Here is a 13,972-nt window from a genome sequence, read left to right as displayed (position 1 = left end):
ATTATGACAGACCAGCTAGATCTACTGTCTCTATTATATTCTGACAGACCAGATAGATTTACTGTCTCTATTACGTTATGACAGACCAGCTAGATCTACTGTCTCTATTATAATATGACAGACCAGATAGATCTACTGTCTCTATTATATTCTGACAGACCAGCCAGATCTACTGTCTCTATTATATTATGACAGACCAGCTAGATCTGCTGTCTCTATTATATTATGACCTACCAGCTAGATCTTCTGTCTCAATTATATTATGACAGACCAGCCAGAAGTACTGTATCTATTATATTATGACAGACCAGCCAGATCTACTGTCTCTATTATATTATGACAGACCAGCTAGATCTACACTCTCTATTATATTATGACAGACCAGCTAGATCTACTGTCTCTATTATATTCTGACAGACCAGCCAGATCTACTGTATCTATTATATTATGACAGACCAGATAGATTTACTGTCTCTATTACATTATGACAGACCAGCTAGATCTACTGTCTCTATTATAATATGACAGACCAGATAGATCTACTGTCTCTATTATATTATGACAGACCAGATAGATCTCCTGTCTCTATTATATTATGACAGACCAGCTAGATCTGCTGTCTCTACTATATTATGACCTACCAGCTAGATCTTCTGTCTCAATTATATTATGACAGACCAGCCAGGTGTACTGTATCTATTATATTATGACAGACCAGCTAGATATACTGTCTCTATTATAATATGATAGACAAGCTAAATCTACTGTCTCCATTATATTATGACAGACCAGCTAGATCTAATGTCTCTATTATAATATGACAGACCAGATAGATCTACTGTCTCTATTATAATATGACAGACCAGCTGATCTTCTATCTCAATTATATTATGACAGACCAGCTAGATCTGCTGTCTCTATTATATTATGACCTACCAGCTAGATCTTCTGTCTCAATTATATTATGACAGACCAGCCAGATGTACTGTATCTATTATATTATGACAGACCAGCTAGATATACTGTCTCTATTATAATATGACAGACAAGCTAAATCTACTGTCACAATTATATTATGACAGACCAGCTAGATATAATGTCTCTATTATAATATGGCACACCAGATAGATCTACTGTATCTATTATATTATGACAGACAAGATAGATATACTGTCTCTATTATAATATGACAGACAAGATAGATCTACTGTCTCTATTATATTATGACAGACCAGCTAGATCTACTGTCTCTATTATATTATGACAGACCAGCCAGATCTACTGTATCTATTATATTATGACAGACCAGCTAGATATACTGTCTCTATTATAACATGACAGACAAGCTAGATCTACTGTCTCTATTATATTATGACAGACCAGCTAGATCTACTGTCTTTATTATATTATGACAGACCAGCCAGATGTACTGTATCTATTATATTATGACAGACCAGCTAGGTATACTGTCTCTATTATAATATGACAGACAAGCTAAATCTACTGTCACCATTATACCATTATATTATGACAGACCAGCTAGATCTAATGTCTCTATTATAATATGACACACCAGATAGATCTACTGTATCTATTATATTATGACAGACAAGATAGATATACTGTCTCTATTATAATATGACAGACAAGATAGATCTAATGTCTCTATAATAATATGACAGACCAGATAGATCTACTATCTCTATTATATTTTGACAGACCAGATAGATCTACTGTCTCTATTATATTATGACAGACCAGATAGATCTCCTGTCTCTATTATATTATGACAGACCAGCTAGATCTGCTGTCTCTACTATATTATGACCTACCAGCTAGATCTTCTGTCTCAATTATATTATGACAGACCAGCCAGGTGTACTGTATCTATTATATTATGACAGACCAGCTAGATATACTGTCTCTATTATAATATGATAGACAAGCTAAATCTACTGTCTCCATTATATTATGACAGACCAGCTAGATCTAATGTCTCTATTATAATATGACAGACCAGATAGATCTACTGTCTCTATTATAATATGACAGACCAGCTGATCTTCTATCTCAATTATATTATGACAGACCAGCTAGATCTGCTGTCTCTATTATATTATGACCTACCAGCTAGATCTTCTGTCTCAATTATATTATGACAGACCAGCCAGATGTACTGTATCTATTATATTATGACAGACCAGCTAGATATACTGTCTCTATTATAATATGACAGACAAGCTAAATCTACTGTCACAATTATATTATGACAGACCAGCTAGATATAATGTCTCTATTATAATATGGCACACCAGATAGATCTACTGTATCTATTATATTATGACAGACAAGATAGATATACTGTCTCTATTATAATATGACAGACAAGATAGATCTACTGTCTCTATTATATTATGACAGACCAGCTAGATCTACTGTCTCTATTATATTATGACAGACCAGCCAGATCTACTGTATCTATTATATTATGACAGACCAGCTAGATATACTGTCTCTATTATAATATGACAGACAAGCTAGATCTACTGTCTCTATTATATTATGACAGACCAGCTAGATCTACTGTCTTTATTATATTATGACAGACCAGCCAGATGTACTGTATCTATTATATTATGACAGACCAGCTAGGTCTACTGTCTCTATTATAATATGACAGACAAGCTAAATCTACTGTCACCATTATACCATTATATTATGACAGACCAGCTAGATCTACTGTATCTATTATATTATGACAGACCAGCCAGATCTACTGTTTCTATTATATTATGACAGACCAGCTAGATATATTGTCTCTATTATAATATGACAGACAAGCTAGATCTACTGTCTCTATTATATTTTGATAGACCAACTAGATCTACTGTCTCTATTATATTATGACAGACCAGCTAGATCTACTGCCTCTATTGTATTATGACAGACCAGCTAGATCTACTGTCTCTATTATATGACAGACCAGCTAGATCTACTGTCTCTATTATATTATGACAGACCAGCCAGATGTACTGTATCTATTATATTATGACAGACCAGCTAGATATACTGTCTCTATTATAATATGACAGACAAGCTAAATCTACTGTCACAATTATATTATGACAGACCAGCTAGATATAATGTCTCTATTATAATATGGCACACCAGATAGATCTACTGTATCTATTATATTATGACAGACAAGATAGATATACTGTCTCTATTATAATATGACAGACAAGATAGATCTACTGTCTCTATTATATTATGACAGACCAGCTAGATCTACTGTCTCTATTATATTATGACAGACCAGCTAGATCTACTGTCTTTATTATATTATGACAGACCAGCCAGATGTACTGTATCTATTATATTATGACAGACCAGCTAGGTATACTGTCTCTATTATAATATGACAGACAAGCTAAATCTACTGTCACCATTATACCATTATATTATGACAGACCAGCTAGATCTAATGTCTCTATTATAATATGACACACCAGATAGATCTACTGTATCTATTATATTATGACAGACAAGATAGATATACTGTCTCTATTATAATATGACAGACAAGATAGATCTAATGTCTCTATAATAATATGACAGACCAGATAGATCTACTATCTCTATTATATTTTGACAGACCAGATAGATCTACTGTCTCTATTATATTATGACAGACCAGATAGATCTCCTGTCTCTATTATATTATGACAGACCAGCTAGATCTGCTGTCTCTACTATATTATGACCTACCAGCTAGATCTTCTGTCTCAATTATATTATGACAGACCAGCCAGGTGTACTGTATCTATTATATTATGACAGACCAGCTAGATATACTGTCTCTATTATAATATGATAGACAAGCTAAATCTACTGTCTCCATTATATTATGACAGACCAGCTAGATCTAATGTCTCTATTATAATATGACAGACCAGATAGATCTACTGTCTCTATTATAATATGACAGACCAGCTGATCTTCTATCTCAATTATATTATGACAGACCAGCTAGATCTGCTGTCTCTATTATATTATGACCTACCAGCTAGATCTTCTGTCTCAATTATATTATGACAGACCAGCCAGATGTACTGTATCTATTATATTATGACAGACCAGCTAGATATACTGTCTCTATTATAATATGACAGACAAGCTAAATCTACTGTCACAATTATATTATGACAGACCAGCTAGATATAATGTCTCTATTATAATATGGCACACCAGATAGATCTACTGTATCTATTATATTATGACAGACAAGATAGATATACTGTCTCTATTATAATATGACAGACAAGATAGATCTACTGTCTCTATTATATTATGACAGACCAGCTAGATCTACTGTCTCTATTATATTATGACAGACCAGCCAGATCTACTGTATCTATTATATTATGACAGACCAGCTAGATATACTGTCTCTATTATAATATGACAGACAAGCTAGATCTACTGTCTCTATTATATTATGACAGACCAGCTAGATCTACTGTCTTTATTATATTATGACAGACCAGCCAGATGTACTGTATCTATTATATTATGACAGACCAGCTAGGTCTACTGTCTCTATTATAATATGACAGACAAGCTAAATCTACTGTCACCATTATACCATTATATTATGACAGACCAGCTAGATCTACTGTATCTATTATATTATGACAGACCAGCCAGATCTACTGTTTCTATTATATTATGACAGACCAGCTAGATATATTGTCTCTATTATAATATGACAGACAAGCTAGATCTACTGTCTCTATTATATTTTGATAGACCAACTAGATCTACTGTCTCTATTATATTATGACAGACCAGCTAGATCTACTGCCTCTATTGTATTATGACAGACCAGCTAGATCTACTGTCTCTATTATATGACAGACCAGCTAGATCTACTGTCTCTATTATATTATGACAGACCAGCCAGATGTACTGTATCTATTATATTATGACAGACCAGCTAGATATACTGTCTCTATTATAATATGACAGACAAGCTAAATCTACTGTCACAATTATATTATGACAGACCAGCTAGATATAATGTCTCTATTATAATATGGCACACCAGATAGATCTACTGTATCTATTATATTATGACAGACAAGATAGATATACTGTCTCTATTATAATATGACAGACAAGATAGATCTACTGTCTCTATTATATTATGACAGACCAGCTAGATCTACTGTCTCTATTATATTATGACAGACCAGCCAGATCTACTGTATCTATTATATTATGACAGACCAGCTAGATATACTGTCTCTATTATAATATGACAGACAAGCTAGATCTACTGTCTCTATTATATTATGACAGACCAGCTAGATCTACTGTCTTTATTATATTATGACAGACCAGCCAGATGTACTGTATCTATTATATTATGACAGACCAGCTAGGTCTACTGTCTCTATTATAATATGACAGACAAGCTAAATCTACTGTCACCATTATACCATTATATTATGACAGACCAGCTAGATCTACTGTATCTATTATATTATGACAGACCAGCCAGATCTACTGTTTCTATTATATTATGACAGACCAGCTAGATATATTGTCTCTATTATAATATGACAGACAAGCTAGATCTACTGTCTCTATTATATTTTGATAGACCAACTAGATCTACTGTCTCTATTATATTATGACAGACCAGCTAGATCTACTGCCTCTATTGTATTATGACAGACCAGCTAGATCTACTGTCTCTATTATATGACAGACCAGCTAGATCTACTGTCTCTATTATATTATGACAGACCAGCTAGATCTACTGTCTCTATTATATTTTGATAGACCAACTAGATCTACTGTCTCTATTATATTATGACAGACCAGCTAGATCTACTGTCTCTATTGTATTATGACAGACCAGCTAGATCTACTGTCTCTATTATAATATGACAGACCAGCTAGATCTACTGTCTTTATTATATTATGACAGACCAGCTATATCTAATGTCTTTATTATCATATGACAGACCAGCTATTTCTACTGTCTCATTTATATTATGATAGACCAGCTAGATCTACACTCTCTATTATATTATGACAGACCAGCTAGATATACTGACTGTCTCTATTATATTATGACAGACAAGCTAGATCTACTGTCTCTATTATATTATGATAGACCAACTAGATCTACTGTCTCTATTATATTATGACAGACCGCCTAGATCTAATGTCTCGATAATAATATGACAGACCAGATAGTAGATCTATCTCTATTATATTATGACAGACCAGCTATTTCTACTGTCTCATTTATATTATGATAGACCAGCCAGATCTACACTCTATATTATATTATGACAGACCAGCTAGATATACTGACTGTCTCTATTATATTATGACAGACAAGCTAGATCTACTGTCTCTATTATATTATGATAGACCAACTAGATCTACTGTCTCTATTATATTATGACAGACCGCCTAGATCTAATGTCTCTATAATAATATGACAGACCAGATAGATCTACTGTCTCTATTATATTATGACAGACCAGATAGATCTACTGTCTCTATTATATTATGACAGACCAGCTAGATCTACTGTCTCTATTATATTATGACAGACCAGTTAGATCTACTGTCTCTATTATATTATGACAGACCAGATAGATCTACTGTCTCATTTATATTATGACAGACCAGCTAGATCTACACTCTATATTATATTATGACAGACCAGCTAGATCTACTGTCTCTATTATATTCTGACAGACCAGCCAGATCTCCCTCATCTATTTTATTATGACAGACCAGCTAGATTTACTGTTTCTATTGTTTTATGACAAACCAGCTAGATCTGTCTATTATATTATGATAGACCAACTAGATCTACTGTCTCTATTATATTATGACAGACCGCCTAGATCTAATGTCTCTATTATAATATGACAGACCAGATAGATCTACTGTCTCATTTATATTATGACAGACCAGCTAGATCTACACTCTCTATTATATTATGACAGACCAGCTAGATCTACTGTCTCTATTATATTCTGACAGACCAGATAGATTTACTGTCTCTATTACGTTATGACAGACCAGCTAGATCTACTGTCTCTATTATAATATGACAGACCAGATAGATCTACTGTCTCTATTATATTCTGACAGACCAGCCAGATCTACTGTCTCTATTATATTATGACAGACCAGCTAGATCTGCTGTCTCTATTATATTATGACCTACCAGCTAGATCTTCTGTCTCAATTATATTATGACAGACCAGCCAGAAGTACTGTATCTATTATATTATGACAGACCAGCCAGATCTACTGTCTCTATTATATTATGACAGACCAGCTAGATCTACACTCTCTATTATATTATGACAGACCAGCTAGATCTACTGTCTCTATTATATTCTGACAGACCAGCCAGATCTACTGTATCTATTATATTATGACAGACCAGATAGATTTACTGTCTCTATTACATTATGACAAACCAGCTAGATCTACTGTCTCTATTATAATATGACAGACCAGATAGATCTACTGTCTCTATTATATTCTGACAGACCAGCCAGATCTACTGTCTCTATTATAATATGACAGACCAGCTGATATTCTATCTCAATTATATTATGACAGACCAGCTAGATCTTCTGTATCTATTATATTATGACAGACTAGCCAGATCTACTGTATCTATTATATTATGACAGACCAGCTAGATATACTGTCTCTATTATAATATGACAGACAAGATAGATCTAATGTCTCTATAATAATATGACAGACCAGATAGATCTACTATCTCTATTATATTTTGACAGACCAGATAGATCTACTGTCTCTATTATATTATGACAGACCAGATAGATCTCCTGTCTCTATTATATTATGACAGACCAGCTAGATCTGCTGTCTCTACTATATTATGACCTACCAGCTAGATCTTCTGTCTCAATTATATTATGACAGACCAGCCAGGTGTACTGTATCTATTATATTATGACAGACCAGCTAGATATACTGTCTCTATTATAATATGATAGACAAGCTAAATCTACTGTCTCCATTATATTATGACAGACCAGCTAGATCTAATGTCTCTATTATAATATGACAGACCAGATAGATCTACTGTCTCTATTATAATATGACAGACCAGCTGATCTTCTATCTCAATTATATTATGACAGACCAGCTAGATCTGCTGTCTCTATTATATTATGACCTACCAGCTAGATCTTCTGTCTCAATTATATTATGACAGACCAGCCAGATGTACTGTATCTATTATATTATGACAGACCAGCTAGATATACTGTCTCTATTATAATATGACAGACTAGCTAAATCTACTGTCACAATTATATTATGACAGACCAGCTAGATATAATGTCTCTATTATAATATGGCACACCAGATAGATCTACTGTATCTATTATATTATGACAGACAAGATAGATATACTGTCTCTATTATAATATGACAGACAAGATAGATCTACTGTCTCTATTATATTATGACAGACCAGCTAGATCTACTGTCTCTATTATATTATGACAGACCAGCCAGATCTACTGTATCTATTATATTATGACAGACCAGCTAGATATACTGTCTCTATTATAATATGACAGACAAGCTAGATCTACTGTCTCTATTATATTATGACAGACCAGCTAGATCTACTGTCTTTATTATATTATGACAGACCAGCCAGATGTACTGTATCTATTATATTATGACAGACCAGCTAGGTCTACTGTCTCTATTATAATATGACAGACCAGCTAGGTCTACTGTCTCTATTATAATATGACAGACAAGCTAAATCTACTGTCACCATTATACCATTATATTATGACAGACCAGCTAGATCTACTGTATCTATTATATTATGACAGACCAGCCAGATCTACTGTTTCTATTATATTATGACAGACCAGCTAGATATACTGTCTCTATTATAATATGACAGACAAGCTAGATCTACTGTCTCTATTATATTTTGATAGACCAACTAGATCTACTGTCTCTATTATATTATGACAGACCAGCTAGATCTACTGCCTCTATTGTATTATGACAGACCAGCTAGATCTACTGTCTCTATTATAATATGACAGACCAGCTAGATCTACTGTCTCTATTATATTATGACAGACCAGCTAGATCTACTGTCTCTATTATATTTTGATAGACCAACTAGATCTACTGTCTCTATTATATTATGACAGACCAGCTAGATCTACTGTCTCTATTGTATTATGACAGACCAGCTAGATCTACTGTCTCTATTATAATATGACAGACCAGCTAGATCTACTGTCTTTATTATATTATGACAGACCAGCTATATCTAATGTCTTTATTATCATATGACAGACCAGCTATTTCTACTGTCTCATTTATATTATGATAGACCAGCTAGATCTACACTCTCTATTATATTATGACAGACCAGCTAGATATACTGACTGTCTCTATTATATTATGACAGACAAGCTAGATCTACTGTCTCTATTATATTATGATAGACCAACTAGATCTACTGTCTCTATTATATTATGACAGACCGCCTAGATCTAATGTCTCGATAATAATATGACAGACCAGATAGTAGATCTATCTCTATTATATTATGACAGACCAGCTATTTCTACTGTCTCATTTATATTATGATAGACCAGCCAGATCTACACTCTATATTATATTATGACAGACCAGCTAGATATACTGACTGTCTCTATTATATTATGACAGACAAGCTAGATCTACTGTCTCTATTATATTATGATAGACCAACTAGATCTACTGTCTCTATTATATTATGACAGACCGCCTAGATCTAATGTCTCTATAATAATATGACAGACCAGATAGATCTACTGTCTCTATTATATTATGACAGACCAGATAGATCTACTGTCTCTATTATATTATGACAGACCAGCTAGATCTACTGTCTCTATTATATTATGACAGACCAGTTAGATCTACTGTCTCTATTATATTATGACAGACCAGATAGATCTACTGTCTCATTTATATTATGACAGACCAGCTAGATCTACACTCTATATTATATTATGACAGACCAGCTAGATCTACTGTCTCTATTATATTCTGACAGACCAGCCAGATCTCCCTCATCTATTTTATTATGACAGACCAGCTAGATTTACTGTTTCTATTGTTTTATGACAAACCAGCTAGATCTGTCTATTATATTATGATAGACCAACTAGATCTACTGTCTCTATTATATTATGACAGACCGCCTAGATCTAATGTCTCTATTATAATATGACAGACCAGATAGATCTACTGTCTCATTTATATTATGACAGACCAGCTAGATCTACACTCTCTATTATATTATGACAGACCAGCTAGATCTACTGTCTCTATTATATTCTGACAGACCAGATAGATTTACTGTCTCTATTACATTATGACAGACCAGCTAGATCTACTGTCTCTATTATAATATGACAGACCAGATAGATCTACTGTCTCTATTATATTCTGACAGACCAGCCAGATCTACTGTCTCTATTATATTATGACAGACCAGCTAGATCTGCTGTCTCTATTATATTATGACCTACCAGCTAGATCTTCTGTCTCAATTATATTATGACAGACCAGCCAGAAGTACTGTATCTATTATATTATGACAGACCAGCCCGATCTACTGTCTCTATTATATTATGACAGACCAGCTAGATCTACACTCTCTATTATATTATGACAGACCAGCTAGATCTACTGTCTCTATTATATTCTGACAGACCAGCCAGATCTACTGTATCTATTATATTATGACAGACCAGATAGATTTACTGTCTCTATTACATTATGACAGACCAGCTAGATCTACTGTCTCTATTATAATATGACAGACCAGATAGATCTACTGTCTCTATTATATTCTGACAGACCAGCCAGATCTACTGTCTCTATTATAATATGACAGACCAGCTGATATTCTATCTCAATTATATTATGACAGACCAGCTAGATCTTCTGTATCTATTATATTATGACAGACTAGCCAGATCTACTGTATCTATTATATTATGACAGACCAGCTAGATATACTGTCTCTATTATAATATGACAGACAAGCTAGATCTACTGTCTCTATTATATTTTGATAGACCAACTAGATCTACTGTCTCTATTATATTATGACAGACCAGCTAGATCTACTGTCTCTATTGTATTATGACAGACCAGATAGATCTACTGTCTCTATTATAATATGACAGACCAGCTAGATCTACTGTCTTTATTATATTATGACAGACCAGCTAGATCTACTGTCTCTATTATATTTTGATAGACCAACTAGATCTACTGTCTCAATTATATTATGGCAGACCAGCTAGATCTACTGCCTCTATTGTATTGGGACAGACCAGCTAGATCTACTGTCTCTATTATAATATGACAGACCAGCTAGATCTACTGTCTTTATTATATTATGACAGACCAGCTATATCTACTGTCTTTATTAGATTATGACAGACCAGCTATTTCTACTGTCTCATTTATATTATGATAGACCAGCTAGATCTACACTCTCTATTATATTATGACAGACCAGCTAGATATACTGACTGTCTCCATTATATTATGACAGACAAGCTAGATCTACTGTCTCTATTATATTATGATAGACCAACTAGATCTACTGTCTCTATTATAATATGACAGACCAGATAGATCTACTGTCTCTATTATATTCTGACAGACCAGCCAGATCTACTGTCTCTATTATAATATGACAGACCAGCTGATATTCTATCTCAATTATATTATGACAGACCAGCTAGATCTTCTGTATCTATTATATTATGACAGACTAGCCAGATCTACTGTATCTATTATATTATGACAGACCAGCTAGATATACTGTCTCTATTATAATATGACAGACAAGCTAGATCTACTGTCTCTATTATATTTTGATAGACCAACTAGATCTACTGTCTCTATTATATTATGACAGACCAGCTAGATCTACTGTCTCTATTGTATTATGACAGACCAGCTAGATCTACTCTCTCTATTATAATATGACAGACCAGCTAGATCTACTGTCTTTATTATATTATGACAGACCAGCTAGATCTACTGTCTCTATTATATTTTGATAGACCAACTAGATCTACTGTCTCAATTATATTATGGCAGACCAGCTAGATCTACTGCCTCTATTGTATTGGGACAGACCAGCTAGATCTACTGTCTCTATTATAATATGACAGACCAGCTAGATCTACTGTCTTTATTATATTATGACAGACCAGCTATATCTACTGTCTTTATTAGATTATGACAGACCAGCTATTTCTACTGTCTCATTTATATTATGATAGACCAGCTAGATCTACACTCTCTATTATATTATGACAGACCAGCTAGATATACTGACTGTCTCCATTATATTATGACAGACAAGCTAGATCTACTGTCTCTATTATATTATGATAGACCAACTAGATCTACTGTCTCTATAATATTATGACAGACCAGATAGATCTACTGTATCTATTATATTATGACAGACCAGCCAGATCTACTGTATCTATTATATTATGACAGACCAGCTAGATATACTCTCTCTATTATAATATGACAGACAAGCTAGATCTACTCCCTCTATTATAATATCACAGACCAGCTAGATCTATTGTCTATTATATTATGACAGACCAGCTAGATCTACTGTATCTATTATATTATGACAGACCAGCTAGATATACTCTCTCTATTATAATATGACAGACAAGCTAGATCTACTCTCTCTATTATATTTTGATGGACCAACTAGATCTACTGTCTCTATTATATTATGACAGACCAAATAGATCTACTGTCTCTATTATATTATGACAGACCAGCTAGATCTACTGTCTCTATTATATCATGACAGACCAGTTAGATCTACTGTCTCTTTTATATTATGACAGACCAGCTAGATCTACTGTCTCTATTATATTACCACAGACCAGCTAGATCTACTGTCTCTATTATATTATGACAGACCAGCTGATCTACTGTCTTTATTATATTATGACAGACCAGCTAGATCTACTGTATCTTTTATAATATGACCGACCAGCTAGATCTACTGCCTCTCTTATATTATGACAGACCAGCCAGATCTACTGTATCTATTATATTATGACAGACCAGCTAGATATACTGTCTCTATTATAATATGACAGACAAGCTAGATCTACTGTCTCTATTATATTATGACAGACCAGATAGATCTACTGCATCTATTATATTATGACAGACCAGCCAGATCAACTTTATCTATTATATTATGACAGACCAGCTAGATATACTGTCTCTATTATAATATGACAGACAAGCTAGATCTACTGTCTCTATTATATTTTGATAGACCAACTAGATCTACTGTCTCTATTACATTATGACAGACCAGCTAGATCTACTGCCTCTATTGTATTATGACAGACCATCTAGATCTACTGTCTCTATTATAATATGACAGACCAGCTAGATCTACTGTCTTTATTATATTATGACAGACCAGCTATATCTACTGTCTTTATTATATTATGACAGACCAGCTATTTCTACTGTCTCATTTATATTATGATAGACCAGCTAGATCTACACTCTCTATTATATTATGACAGACCAGCTAGATATACTGACTGTCTCTATTATATTATGACAGACAAGCTAGATCTACTGTCTCTATTATAATATGACAGACCAGCTAGATCTACTGTCTTTATTATATTATGACAGACCAGCTATATCTACTGTCTTTATTATATTATGACAGACCAGCTATTTCTACTGTCTCATTTATATTATGATAGACCAACTAGATCTACTATCTCTATTATATTATGACAGACCAGATAGATCTATTATCTCTATTATATTATGACAGACC

The sequence above is a fragment of the Oncorhynchus mykiss genome, chromosome 18 (assembly GCF_057628025.1).
Source record: "Oncorhynchus mykiss isolate SJ-2025 chromosome 18, ASM5762802v1, whole genome shotgun sequence".
Taxonomy (NCBI): Eukaryota; Metazoa; Chordata; class Actinopteri; order Salmoniformes; family Salmonidae; genus Oncorhynchus; species Oncorhynchus mykiss.
The sequence above is the reverse complement of the archived record's forward strand: the minus strand, read 5'-3'. Positions refer to the sequence as shown.